Consider the following 12968-nt stretch of genomic DNA (forward strand, 5'->3'; position numbering starts at 1 on the left):
TTGTGGAGAAAAATAAGAGGTGAAAGCACTCTCTACACCTCTTTGAGCTCCTGAACCAAAGCCTCTTTTCATGATCCCTCTCTCCAGTATTAAATCTGTAGTTCCCTCCTACACACACACACACACACACACACACACACACACACACACACACAGACACCAGGTAGCAAAGATGTACCCTCTCTAGTTTCAGGCAACATTCCCAACCAGGTGTGGTTTTTTTTGGCTTTTTACAGTTCCCATCACTCTCAATTGCTAACTCAGATTAATGATTGTTGCCAACTAGGAAATTACATAAAAATCCCCAAATTCTGCTGTCTGTGATATAACATGACTTTATAGTTTGGATTTTGCATCATGTTATGCAGGAATCCCATTTATATTCCAACTAGCAAAGGCAACAATTATCTTTCCTTCTTGTAACCATGCACATTTGAGAAGATTCCTTATGAATCACAAATACTCTTTTTTTCTTCTTCTTGCATCACAAATGTGTTTGTGGTTCATAAAGAATATTCACAAGTGTACAAAGTTACATTCTGAATAATATGCATTCTTTTTTCTAAAAGATAATCATGATCATATAGACCCCTATCAAATTTCACAGAATGGGCTATAAACAGTCTGAGAAAAATCAGAAAGAGCACCGATAATTGAATTCTCTCTGTTTAGAAAATGAGAACATTGGAGAAAAGTGGCAAGAACATCTGGTGTATTCAGCTGGGCCTTCCTGCCAGAGTTTAATTGTGTTTCTGCACCAACAATTAGTTGCAAAGCAATCTGGGAGTGCATGATGGGATACATTATATATCCCATCATACATTATATAGGCATATAATAGGCTCCCCTTTTGTTAACTGCTAAGGTTGAAGTCGAGACTGCTTCCCCTAAAATTCAAATCCTGTGCAAGCAGCTGCAATTCTGACAATAAATCTGATTGCTTGCAACAGTTTGGTGGGTCTTCTGCTGTGCTACAAGTTATTTAGAATACTACACTGCCAGGATCAAATGGAGTTTAAGCATGCCAGGTCTGCATTTTGAAGAATTAGCCTATTCCCACCCAAATTACATAGCAGTTGGACCCTCTTCTAGTAGATTTACATAAAGACATCTATATAAAGTTATTATTTCACTTCTTTCACTGTGTCATAGACAGGGCTTTTTTTCTCATAAAACGCTCAGAACGGAGTTCCGGCACCTTTTTTGGATATAACCTGGTAGGGTAAGCAAGGCGGGTTGTATGACATGTGTGAGTTCCGGCACCTTTTTCTTTTACAAAAAAAGCACTGGTCATAGAACTCATTATATTTCTGTATACTGATTAGCTATTGTGGATTAAATATATCCCCAAAACAATAGAAATCTTCAGAGAAGAGGCAATGATATCCATGATCAGAAGGAAAGGAAACAAAAGGACTGATTTGGAACAAATCAACCTACTTTAAACAAAGGCACACTGTTCATATGAACCTTCATAAGAAGTTATGTAATCCATGATCAAAAGCACTTACACTGTAACCATCCAGCAATAGAAAAACCAAAAGCAATATGTTGTGGCCCGTTTAAATTTAGTCCTGTCTTGATATTCTACATAGTATCAGTTTTCCTAAGTATCGATCACATCAGTAGGATTATGCTGCTGCCATCTGTGAATCAGAAGCGGCATTTTATAGCAATACCAGAAATCAAGTCATCAGATGAGGACTACTACACTAAACTAGCTACTAAGGGCTATATGTACAGCCAAACATGACCTGGCAACATCTTTATTGCTGAGTTCCCTGTTACATTGCCCTCAGTGTGACAGAGAATTCAGTAATGTGACTGTATTACTATTATCCGGCATTATTATGTATACTGCGCTATATTATATTGTATTAATATGTATAATACTATTATTATACAATGAAACTGTATTACTATTATCCTTCTCATCTTTCCAATTACCTTCTACTATTGGTATCTTATGATTACTTTCTTGTTTATTATTATTATTATTATTATTATTATTATTATTATTATTATTATTATTATTATTATTATTATTTAAATTTGTATACCGCCCTATTCCCGTAGGACTCAGGGCGGTTTACAGGGAAAAATTAAAAATACATAACATACAAAGTTAAAATCGATTAAAACTAAGATTAAATTAAGTCCCTGAATTTAAACTAAAACCCCATTAATAAATAATTAAAACCCCTCAGTCTGGGCCAGACAGCTCAAAAAACCAGGTTTTCAAGTCCCTGCGAAATGAGCGAAGGTCGGGGGCAGTCCTAAGCTTTGTGGGAAGTTGGTTCCAAAGGGCCAGCTTGCCCACAGAGAACGCCCTTCCCCTGGGAATAACCTGCCGGCATTCCTTCACCGGTGGTACCCTAAGAAGGCCCTCCCTGTGGGAGCGCATAGGACGATGGGAAGTTGATGCCGGCAGCAGGTGTTCCCTTAGATAATCCGGACCCAAGCCATTTAGAGCTTTATAGGTCATTACCAGCACCTTGAATCTCACCTGGAGGGCAACCGGAAGCCAATGCAGCTCACGGAGAAGAGGTGTTACATGGGAGTATCGGGGGACTCCCATAACAACTCGCGCAGCTGCATTCTGCACCAGTTGAAGCCTCCGAGTGGTCCTCAAGGGCAGCCCCATGTAGAGAGCATTGCAGTAGTCTAGCCGGGAGGTCATGAGCGCATGGGTGACTGTGCGTAGGGCATCTCGGTCCAGATAGGGACGCAACTGGCGCACCAGATGAAGCTGGGCAAAAGCCCCCCTGGTCACGGCTCCTATATGGTCTTCAAAATTGAGCCATGAATACAAGAGGATGCCCAAGTTGCGAGGCCTATCGACGGGGGGTAACACCTCACCCTCCATTGTATGTCTACTGAGACTTATGCACTGGAGACAAATTCCTTCTGTGTCCTACCACACTTAATCAATAAAGAATATTTTGTTCTATTCGTGCCATTCCCAGAGCCCATATGTGAGTCAGTCTTAAACTGTTCTTAGTGATAATAGCATAAGAGTAGTTTTCTGCAAGAGCCGTGGTGGCACAGTGGTTAGAATGCAATAATGCAGGCTAATTCTGCTGACTGCCAGCAGTTTGGTAGTTTGATTCTCAGTGGCTTGCTTGACTCAGTCTTCCATCCTTCTGAGCCAATAAAATGAGCACCCAGATTGTTGGGGGCAATATGCTGACTCTGTAAACTGCTTATAGAGGGCTGTAAAGCACTGTGAAGTGCTATATACCATATTTTCCAGCGTATAAGACTACTTTTTAACCCATGAAAATCTTCTCAAAAGTCAGGGGTCGTCTTATAAGCCGGGTGCTGAAAATTTAGGGACAGGACTGGCTGGAAAACCTGGAGCAGATCTCCCATTTAGTCTGTGCAGGGAAAGCGGGACCAATTGGAGAAGAAGCTGCAGTCTGTGATTTTTTACAGGCTGGGGTCTGGGCGTCTTTCCTTCTAAAGTTGAAGAGCAGCTGTAGTATATCCCAACTTGAAAGGCAGGTGGGGAAGGCAGCAGCCAGAGCACCGGCTTAGCTCTAAGGACACATTTGACTCAGGAACTGGGCGGGCTGGCTGGAAAACCTGGAGCGGATCTCCCATTTGGTCTTTTTTTTAAAAAATCCCATTTATATCCCGCCCTTCTCTGAAGACTCAGGGTGGCTTACAATTTAAAGCACAAACCAATGTGCTTAGCAATAGCCTTCATTCTGTGTATATGCCTGTTTATTAGGGCTTTCACACACACCCCCAAGCAGCATTATTACAAAGTCAGCTTATTGCCCCCAACAATCTGGGTCCTCATTTTACCTGCCTTGAAAGGATGGAAAGCTGAGTCAACCTTGAGCCTGGTGGGATGCGAACCTGCACTAATTGCAGGCAGCTGGCGTTACTTAAGGTGCTGCGCAGGGAAAGCTTTAGAGTGAATTAGAAAAAGTGAAAAAGTGAATTAGGAAAGTAGGAAACGGTATGTGTAGTTTAATGAAGAGAAGGGTGAGGGGTGACATGATAGCAGTGATCCAATATCTCAGGGGCTGCCACAAAGAAGAGGGAGCCAAGCAATTCTCCAAAGCACCTGAAAGCAGGACAAGAAGCAATGGATGGAAACTAGTCAAGGAGAGAAGCAACCTAGAACTAAGGAGAAACTTCCTGACAGTTAGAACAATTAACCAGTGGAACAACCTGCCTCCAGAAGTGGTGAATGCTCCAACACTGGAAGTTTTTAAGAAGAGACTGGACAGCCATTTGTCTGAAATGGTATAGGGTTTCCTGCCTTAGCAGGGGGTTGGACTAGATGAACTCCAAGGTCCCCTCCAACTTATTATTATTATTATTATTATTATTATTATTATTATTATTATTATTATTATTATTATTATTATTATTATTGTTTAATCCACTTGCACTGTTTTATGTTTACATGTTTGATGACAGCCTTATGTTTATAAGTAACAGTTTTCCTACTAAGCACCTGCATGTCATAAGCATTTGAATTAAAATTACCATATTAAAATCAAATCTGATGTTTTTTAATTTTTATTTGGTGTGCGTTGGAAGAGGGGTAGTCTTATATGGTGAGTATAGCCCAAACCCTATAATTTAACAGGAAATGTATGGGGTCATCTTATACGCCCAGTCGTCTTATACGCCGGAAAATACGGTAAGTCTAAGTGCTATTGCTATTTCCCCCTTACTTTTAAAACTTCCCAATGACAGTCTCAAGGTGTATAAAACATGTAGCAGTAAACTGGGCAAAAATCATGAGCAACAGTGACTGGGAATTAAATCAACAGAAGCAGGAGAAGGACTCAGGTGTCCAGAGGGGAAGGTAAAAATTCATGTTGGCAATCATGGCAGTGTGATTGAAGCCCCATCCCTTTGTGCATATGTGCAACATATACAAAACAATGGGGCTACAGCACACTGCCATGACTGCTGTTTTGATTTTTGACTGCTTCTCATGGATGATGCTATGTAAGGGTCAGGATGGAGACAGTAAATTTTATGTAAGGTCATCTTCTGCTGCCTGCGAATGCTGGTCATAAGTCATCCTTTTCAGTGCTGTGGTAACTTCGAACAGTTGCTAAAGAATGGTTGTAAATCAAGAGCTATGTGTATTAGGATCAGTGCAAACACATATGTTATTCAGCAACTAGCCAATATATTCCTTGATATTTATTTATCAAGCATCAACTAAATGTCTATGGAGATTCTCGGTCATCCAGGTCATGGTGGTCCCAAAGGGCCCTTTCAAAAGGTAACTGGGCTTTGTTTTTCCTTGAAGACATTTCACTTCTTATCCAAAAGCCTTTTATGAACATATTAATAGTGGGGGGGAAAAAGGAAAGTAAGACAAGTGATCCCTCCTTTATTCTGCACAATGAAAGAATCACTTTGATAGGTGGGTCTGTATCCAAATTTTTCTGAGTGCATATCATCTTTTTGAGGAAGATTAAGTCAGGAAACAGATGGCATAAAATTCTGGAATGCTACTGAATTGGTATAGGCCAGGGGTAGGCAACCTTGGCTCTTTTGTGACTCGTGGACTTCAACTCCCAGAATTCCTTAGCAAGCATGGGTAAGGCTCAGGAATTCTGGGAGTTGAAGTCCACGAGTCACAAAAGAGCCAAGGTTGCCTACCCCTAGTATAGGCTATAGTAACACATTCTGTTACCAGAAAGCCTGAAAGTCTTCTCTGACTTCTTTTCCTTTCCCTTTATACCCCAGGGAGTTAAGGTGGAATCAATTTTATTTTCTTTCTAATGTTGTCTTCATTTCTCAGGCTTAAACATAATTTTGTAACTAAATAGTTCCTCCAAGGTCATCTCTGTGACTCTCCACAGAGTACTGCTATCATTTTCTGAGACCTAAACTGTACTGAAAACAATTCATTACACAAGATTTTGGAGAACGTTAAGTAAGTATGGTAATTCATATTTCTCCACTCAAGAGGAGGGTAGAACTTTTGCCCTAGTTCTGCCTAATTCTAGGACTGTTTGGTTGTTGTTTTCTTCCCATTGCAAGACTTGCCCAGAAGAGCAGTTTATCCTAACTTGCACTTCAAGATCCAGAAAGAGAAACTATTGATAGGATTAAGCTGGAATGAGAACTGCTCAGCTGAATGCCAGTTGGGCTGAAAGAGTATCCCTTGACATTGTTTCTATATCAAAGGCATGTCTGGAAGAGCATTTTCCCTCCCATTTCATCTGCCCTTCAAATCCTTGTTCTTTGGGCAAAATTGCAGCAGCAATGGTACTACTGGAGATTCTGCTTGCAAGCATCTGTTTGGGTTTTTTGGGAAGTGACATAAATATGACCGAAAAGGATGCAGAAACTGCCTGTTAACATAGGATCATTTTATCCATGTCTGTGACCTGACCATGTAGTACAAAGAATTTCCTGCTTAACTCTGTGCAGCTGTTTCACTGAAAAACATGTGAGGGAGCTTTATTTGTTCTGCTTCCCGTCCAAGATCTTCTTGGAACGGCCTCCACACATTCCTGACAAGGCCATGGTCTATGATATCACCATTCAGGCTTTTGAAAGATCTCAGACTGCTCGGACGTGGCATTCACAGAGTAGGACTGCAGTAGAGCACACAGTGTTTTGAGCCTTAATTCATCCCCATGAATTGCTTTTATAACGGGAAATCATTTGAGCCAGGCACTTGTACTGAATGCTAGAGTGAAGCAGTAAAGATAATCTCTCATCATGCCCACATAACGCAGATTAGCTGGGCATCAATCATAGAAACTCTCATATCAGAAATTAAGTCTAGCCTTCATACTGCTGTATCACTTTTGATAAATTGAATTACAGCAGAAATAGATATACAGATAGATATAGAGATAGGATATGTAGAGATAGAGATGGATAGATATAGAGATATAGAGATAGATAGATAGGTAGGTAGGTAGGTAGGTAGGTAGGTAGATAGATAGATAGATAGATAGATAGATAGATAGATAGATAGATAGATAGATAGATAGATAGATATAGACACCAATTGCCTCTTACAAAGCACAACTCACAAATCTGCCTAATTTAGAGAGGATTTAAAATACAATTGTATGTAAATGGGTTCCTTTAAATACAATCAAAAAGTTTTTGCATCTTTAACAGGAAGATGTTTTGGTTATTTTGAGGAGTGTTACCTCCAAATCAAATATTTCTTTGCAATAGTCCCCAAATAAATTTATTCTTTCACACATTTTCTCTCAACCTACTTTTTTGTGTGTGGCAATTTTCCAATTTTCTCCAAATCTTCTTTGGGGAAGATATGGGGAATATTCTTTTATGACTTGAAACCCAAAGATATTTTATTACAACATTTGAAGTATCCAACAGTAGGTGGTTGACAGTCTATACTATTTGATGTGCAAAAGTATTTTAGCATTTGTCAATATTGAGGGCTGATCCTTAGTGGTAAACCACAGTGGTTTTCAGACTCTTCTACCTTCAGGAAACTCTTTACAAAATGCAGAGGAAGATCAATAGTGCTCCACTATTCTTTATCCATCCCTACCAATTTTCTGCCTTCAGACATCCAATAAACTTCTCAGAAACCTCTTGTGATTTTTAGAAAACAGTTTCAGGAAAATGGGCTATATCATTTTGACCCACAGCTGATAGTTGCCATGCAAATTAATATTTGGCAACTGATAATGAAATGGCATGGCTGGAGCCTGCTAATATTAGTCAAATAATCGAGTGGTTCCTGACAAGAAATAGAGGCAGAATCGTGACATGAGAATTTCATATGCATTAAAATTTTAAATTTTATGTTTCACTATTTCATTCATTTTATTTATTTATTTATTTACATCAGCTTAATATTTGAATAGAACCACTTCAAAATTCACTAAAATGAATGTGCAGTTTTAACATACAGCTGATTAAATATGTTAAATATATTTTTATGTTTTCCCCTCAGAAGGGAAGACATACAGGAGACCTCTGTATTTTCACAATATACTAAATTGCTAAAGTGAATTTAATTATAATATTTTTGTGTTTCTTCATGAGGTAGATAATCAGCAAAAAGCTTACAGTGTATTTCACTACTCAAGGGAAGACTAAGGAAGGAAGAGGACAGTTTTATTTATTTTTTATTTATTATTGGGACTTATATGCCGCCCTATCTCCCGAAGGACTCAGGGCGGCTAACAACAATAACATACAATAAATACAGAAGTTAAGATAAAATTAAAATTAAAGGCCTCTGTACAATAAATTAAAATTAAAATTAAAATAAATTAAAAATTAGAGTTAAAAAATTAAAAACATAATTAAAATCCCTGTCAGTCCAGGTCAGCCAGGTGGAAAAGGAGTGTTCTGAGGCTGCGGCAAAAGGACTGGAGATCTTGGGCCATCCGAAGCTCATGGGGGAGCTGGTTCCACAGGGCTGGCACTCCCACAGAGAAGGCCCTCCCCCTGGGGGTCGCCAGCCGACATTGTCTAGCCGACGGTACCCTGAGGAGGCCTTCTCTGTGTGAGCGTACTGGGCGATGGGAATTCGTTCCCGGCAGCAGATGGTCCTGTAAGTATCCCGGGCCTAAGCCATGTAGGGCTTTAAAGGTAAGTACCAGCACCTTAAATGTCACCCGGAGGGCAACCGGTAACCAATGCAGCTCACGCAGGACGGGTGTAATATGGGAGTATCAGGGTGCTCCCATCACTACCTGTGCAGCCACACTCTGCACCAGCTGAAGCCTCTGGGTGGTCTTTAAGGGCAGCCCCATGTAGAGAGCATTGCAGTAATCTATACGGGAGGTAACGAGTGCATGGGTGATTGTGCATAGGGCATCTCGGTCCAGAAAGGGGCGCAACTGGCGTACCAGGCGAATCTGGGCAAATGCCCCCCTAGCCACGACTTCAATATGATCTTCAGAACTTAGTTGTGAATCCAGGAGGACGCCTAGATTGTGTGCTCTATCAATGGGAGGTAACATCTCTCCTCCTATAACCAAAGATGGAACCTCTTGGACTAAACGAGATGCCGGTACATAAAGCCACTCAGTCTTGGCCGGGTTGAGCCGGAGCCTGTTCTTTCCCATCCAAATCTGTACAGCTTCCAGGCAACAGGACATCACATCGAGGGCATCACTGGGTTGGTTCGGGGTGGAGATGAAAAGCTGGGTATCATCAGCATATTGATGATACCTCACCCCGAAGCCATGGATGATCTCTCCCAGCAGCTTCATATAGATGTTGAACAGGAGAGGCGAGAGTACCGACCCCTGAGGCACCCCACAACTAAGGGGCCTAGGGGTTGACCTCTACCCCCTGCCAACACCATCTGTGAACGGCCCGAGAGGTAGGAGTAGAACCACCGCAGAACGGTGCCTCCCACTCCCAACCTCTCAAGACGATGCAGCAAGATACCGTGGTTGATGGTATCGAAAGCTGCTGAGAGATCTAATAGGACCAGGACAGAGGAATAACCCCTATCTCGGGCCTGCCACAGATCATTCACCAGCATGACCAATGCCATCTCCGTGCTATACCCGGGCCTGAAACCCGATTGGTACGGATCCAGGTACTCAGTTTCCTCCAGAACCAAAGGGAGCTGCTGTGCCACCACGCTCTCAACGACCTTCGCAAGAAAGCAAAGGTTGGAGACAGGACGGAAGTTATTTAAAATAGCTGGGTCCAATGCAGGTTTCTTAAGGAGGGGCCTTACCACCGCCTCTTTCAAGGCACCAGGGAAGTACCCTTCACTTAGTGAGGCATTGATAACTGCTAGGATCCAGCCTCGTGTAACCTCCCGAGAGGCATAGACTAGCCAGGAGGGACACGGGTCCAACAAACACGTGGCGGCACTTAATTTCCCCATGATCCTGTCCACTTCATCTGGAGTCACAGGATCAAACTCTTCCCAAATGTTCTCGGCCAAACTCATCGTTTTCCTCTCGTCAGATACTGCCCAGTCAGAGTCCAGACCAGCCCAAATCTGAGCAATTTTGTCCACCAGATATTTACTAAAATCCTCAGCCCGTCCTTGTAAGGGGTCCTCTCCCGTCCCTTGATTTAAAAGGGAGCGGACCACCCTAAACAGGACGGCCGGGCGGTTATCTGCGGATGCAATGAGGGTGGTGAAGTAAGTGCGCTTTGCCACATCCATTGCCACAAGATAAGATCTAGAAAAGTTTTGTTTCAAATTAAGACAGAATTATAAAACTGAGAAAAGAAAATCGCTAATATCTGAAGAATGGAAAGGTATATAGCTCTTCCTGCTTATTTTAGGGTGTGTCTGCATGTTCTTTTCTTTGTACTCATTTTTACTTGTTTTATACATGCTTCATTATTGTTGAATTAATACAATAAATAAAACAGAATTAATTACTTCATTGGGAAAAAGCCCACGTAATATAGATCAGCTTTCAGCAAGGGTCTAAGCATTTAGTATTCTTCTTAGATGATTTTAGGAGCATCAGTGCAGTTTAATCATTTTCTGTAGAAACAAAAATTGTCCTTGCAATGTCTATGCAGAGTCTCATTCATCCAGGTCATGATTGTTCCAAAGGTGGCGAAGAAGCTTCTTGGATGGGAAAAGAAATGTTTTCAAAGAAAAAATATCAAGAAAGTCCAGGGTGTTTTGTTTCCTTGAAAAAAGCACTTTTGGGATGTCCTTGCAATGTTTATTAATGCTTTAAATAAATGCACAAATTCTGCATTGATACAAAATGTTAGGACACATTTGAAAAGGTTCTTCTTTCCTTGCCTTTCTTAGCTGATCCCTGAGAAGATGGTTTGTTAAAGCCTCCTGTGAATGAGAAGTGAGCATTACAAGTCCCTTAATTCCCCTGTCCAAATATAAAATTTGATCTGACAAATAATTCCTGGCTTTGCTTTCCCCATCTTGTCAGCACTCATCATTCTCAAAACAAATTACACTTTACTTACCTGACCAATAACTGCAATACAAACTCTATTGAACAGAGGGGGAAAGTCTGTCCTTTTCTTCTCTTCTCCTGGTTTCACTGCTATGCAGAAGAAGCGGCATCATGGTTCTTGGGATTTGTAGTCTCAAAGGGTAAAAAGGCTACAAATTCCATGGGGTAATATGACAGGACAAAAGAGAGGCATTAGAAAAATTATCCAGCTTTTGCGAAGAGAATTCAGATAATTTCAAGGTGATTCAAGAGATTCAAGGTGCTGGTGATGACCTATAAAGCCCTAAATGGCATGGGTCCGGATTATTTACGGGAGTACCTTTTGCCGGAGTTAACTTCCCATCGTCCTGTGCGCTCCCACAGAGAGGGCCTCCTCAGGGTCCCATCGGTCAGGGAATGTCGACTGGCGGCCCCTAGGGGGAGAGCATTCTTCTCAAGCCTCGTCCAGAGAGCAGAAGATCAAGCAACCGAGACAAATGATGAGTTCTTCAGGAACGGTTTATTGAGCAAAAGCAAATAAAGTCCAAAAGGAACAAAGCCAGCATTGGCTGCTACCCGCATCCAATGCTGTTAAATACACGTTGCATGTACACGCCCACGGCCCACCCGACCGCACCCACATCAGCCCATCCCTCACTTAATGCCCGTTCCTCCCAAACACCTTCCTTTGTGATGCGTCCCGACACCCGGCACCCTCCATCCCCCAGGTGAGTTCCCTTGCGTACGCCCTCCCCATCGCCACCAGACGCCACCCCCACACCTGTCCCCGGCACTGGCACTTTCCTACCCAACGCTTTAAACGCTGCTCCCCCCAGCTGCTCCCCCCCTTCGCAGGACCGGCAAGCCCCCGGCTTCGCATCCCCGTTTCACCAGCTCCCGGGCCCCAGGCTGATGTGTCCTGTCCACCAATGCCGCGAGAGCCGGGCCTGCAGCTGTCTTGGGCCCATGGCCCTGCAAGGCCACCGTAGCCGGCAGGACGAGGCCGGGCCCATGGCCCTGCAAGGCCACCGTAGCCGGCAGGATGAGGCCGGGCCCAGGACCCTGCGAGGCCACCGTAGCCGGCAGGGCAAGGTCGGGCCGCACAGCGCGCACGCGCATCACTGAGGCCCCAGCCGGCTCGGTGCGCACGTGTGGAGGTGCGCGGTCTTCAGCAAGCCGCCGTCTCTACCGCGGCCTGGGCCCCGCCGAGGACTGGAGTGCTGGCATCGATCGTGGGAGCAGGTGCTGGTGAGTGTTGCGCCCGTGGTGCTGGCGGGCGTCGAGCCTGCGGGGTGCGACAATTCTCTGTGGGCGCGCCTGCCCTCTGGAATCAGCTCCCTGTTGAGCTCCGGATGGCTCCCGACCTTCACTCTTTCCGCTGCGACCTGAAGACTTGGCTATTTGAACTTGCCGGCCTGGACTGAAGGACTGGGATTTTAGATTTTAAATTTTACATTTTAGAATGTGTTTTATTGTTTAGGACTACTTGGTTTAATTTATTTCAATTTTTGTATATCATGTGTTGTATATAGTGTTTTAATTGCCCTGTACACCGCCCCGAGTCCTTCGGGAGAGGGGCGGTATATAAATCTAAATAATGAATAAATTTCTGTAACATTCCAGAATAGAATAAAAGAATTTCCCCCAAGTCTGTTTACTGAACTGAAAACATTATGGTTACCTTGACAACCTCTCAGTGCTACCCCTAATTTGATTATAGTATTGTATATGGAGGAATAAAGCATATGGGAATCTGATGTACTACTTTGAAATGCAGAGGAAAGCCAACATCGTATGACAAAGTAGCTCTATGAATGTAGACCATGTCTTGGGAAGGTCATATTCAAGAGAATAGCAAATGGCTATGGAACTTTTAGATCAGCTGAAATCTATGCAGTGATTATGTGATGTTTCATTAATTGTTTTAGGTCTCTGTTTAATTTTTAAACTCTGTCGATGTATTCCATGAACAAGTGGAAATTCTATCAAATACTTTGGAGCAGTTATTCAGCGGTTTATAATTTATCTCTAAAATTGCATATTTGCATTACCAAGCAGTCTCACAAGCTTTTAGTGCTATCAGTAATGATGGGA

This window comes from Vipera ursinii (assembly GCF_947247035.1).
Source record: "Vipera ursinii genome assembly, chromosome: 1".
Classification (NCBI taxonomy): Eukaryota; Metazoa; Chordata; class Lepidosauria; order Squamata; family Viperidae; genus Vipera; species Vipera ursinii.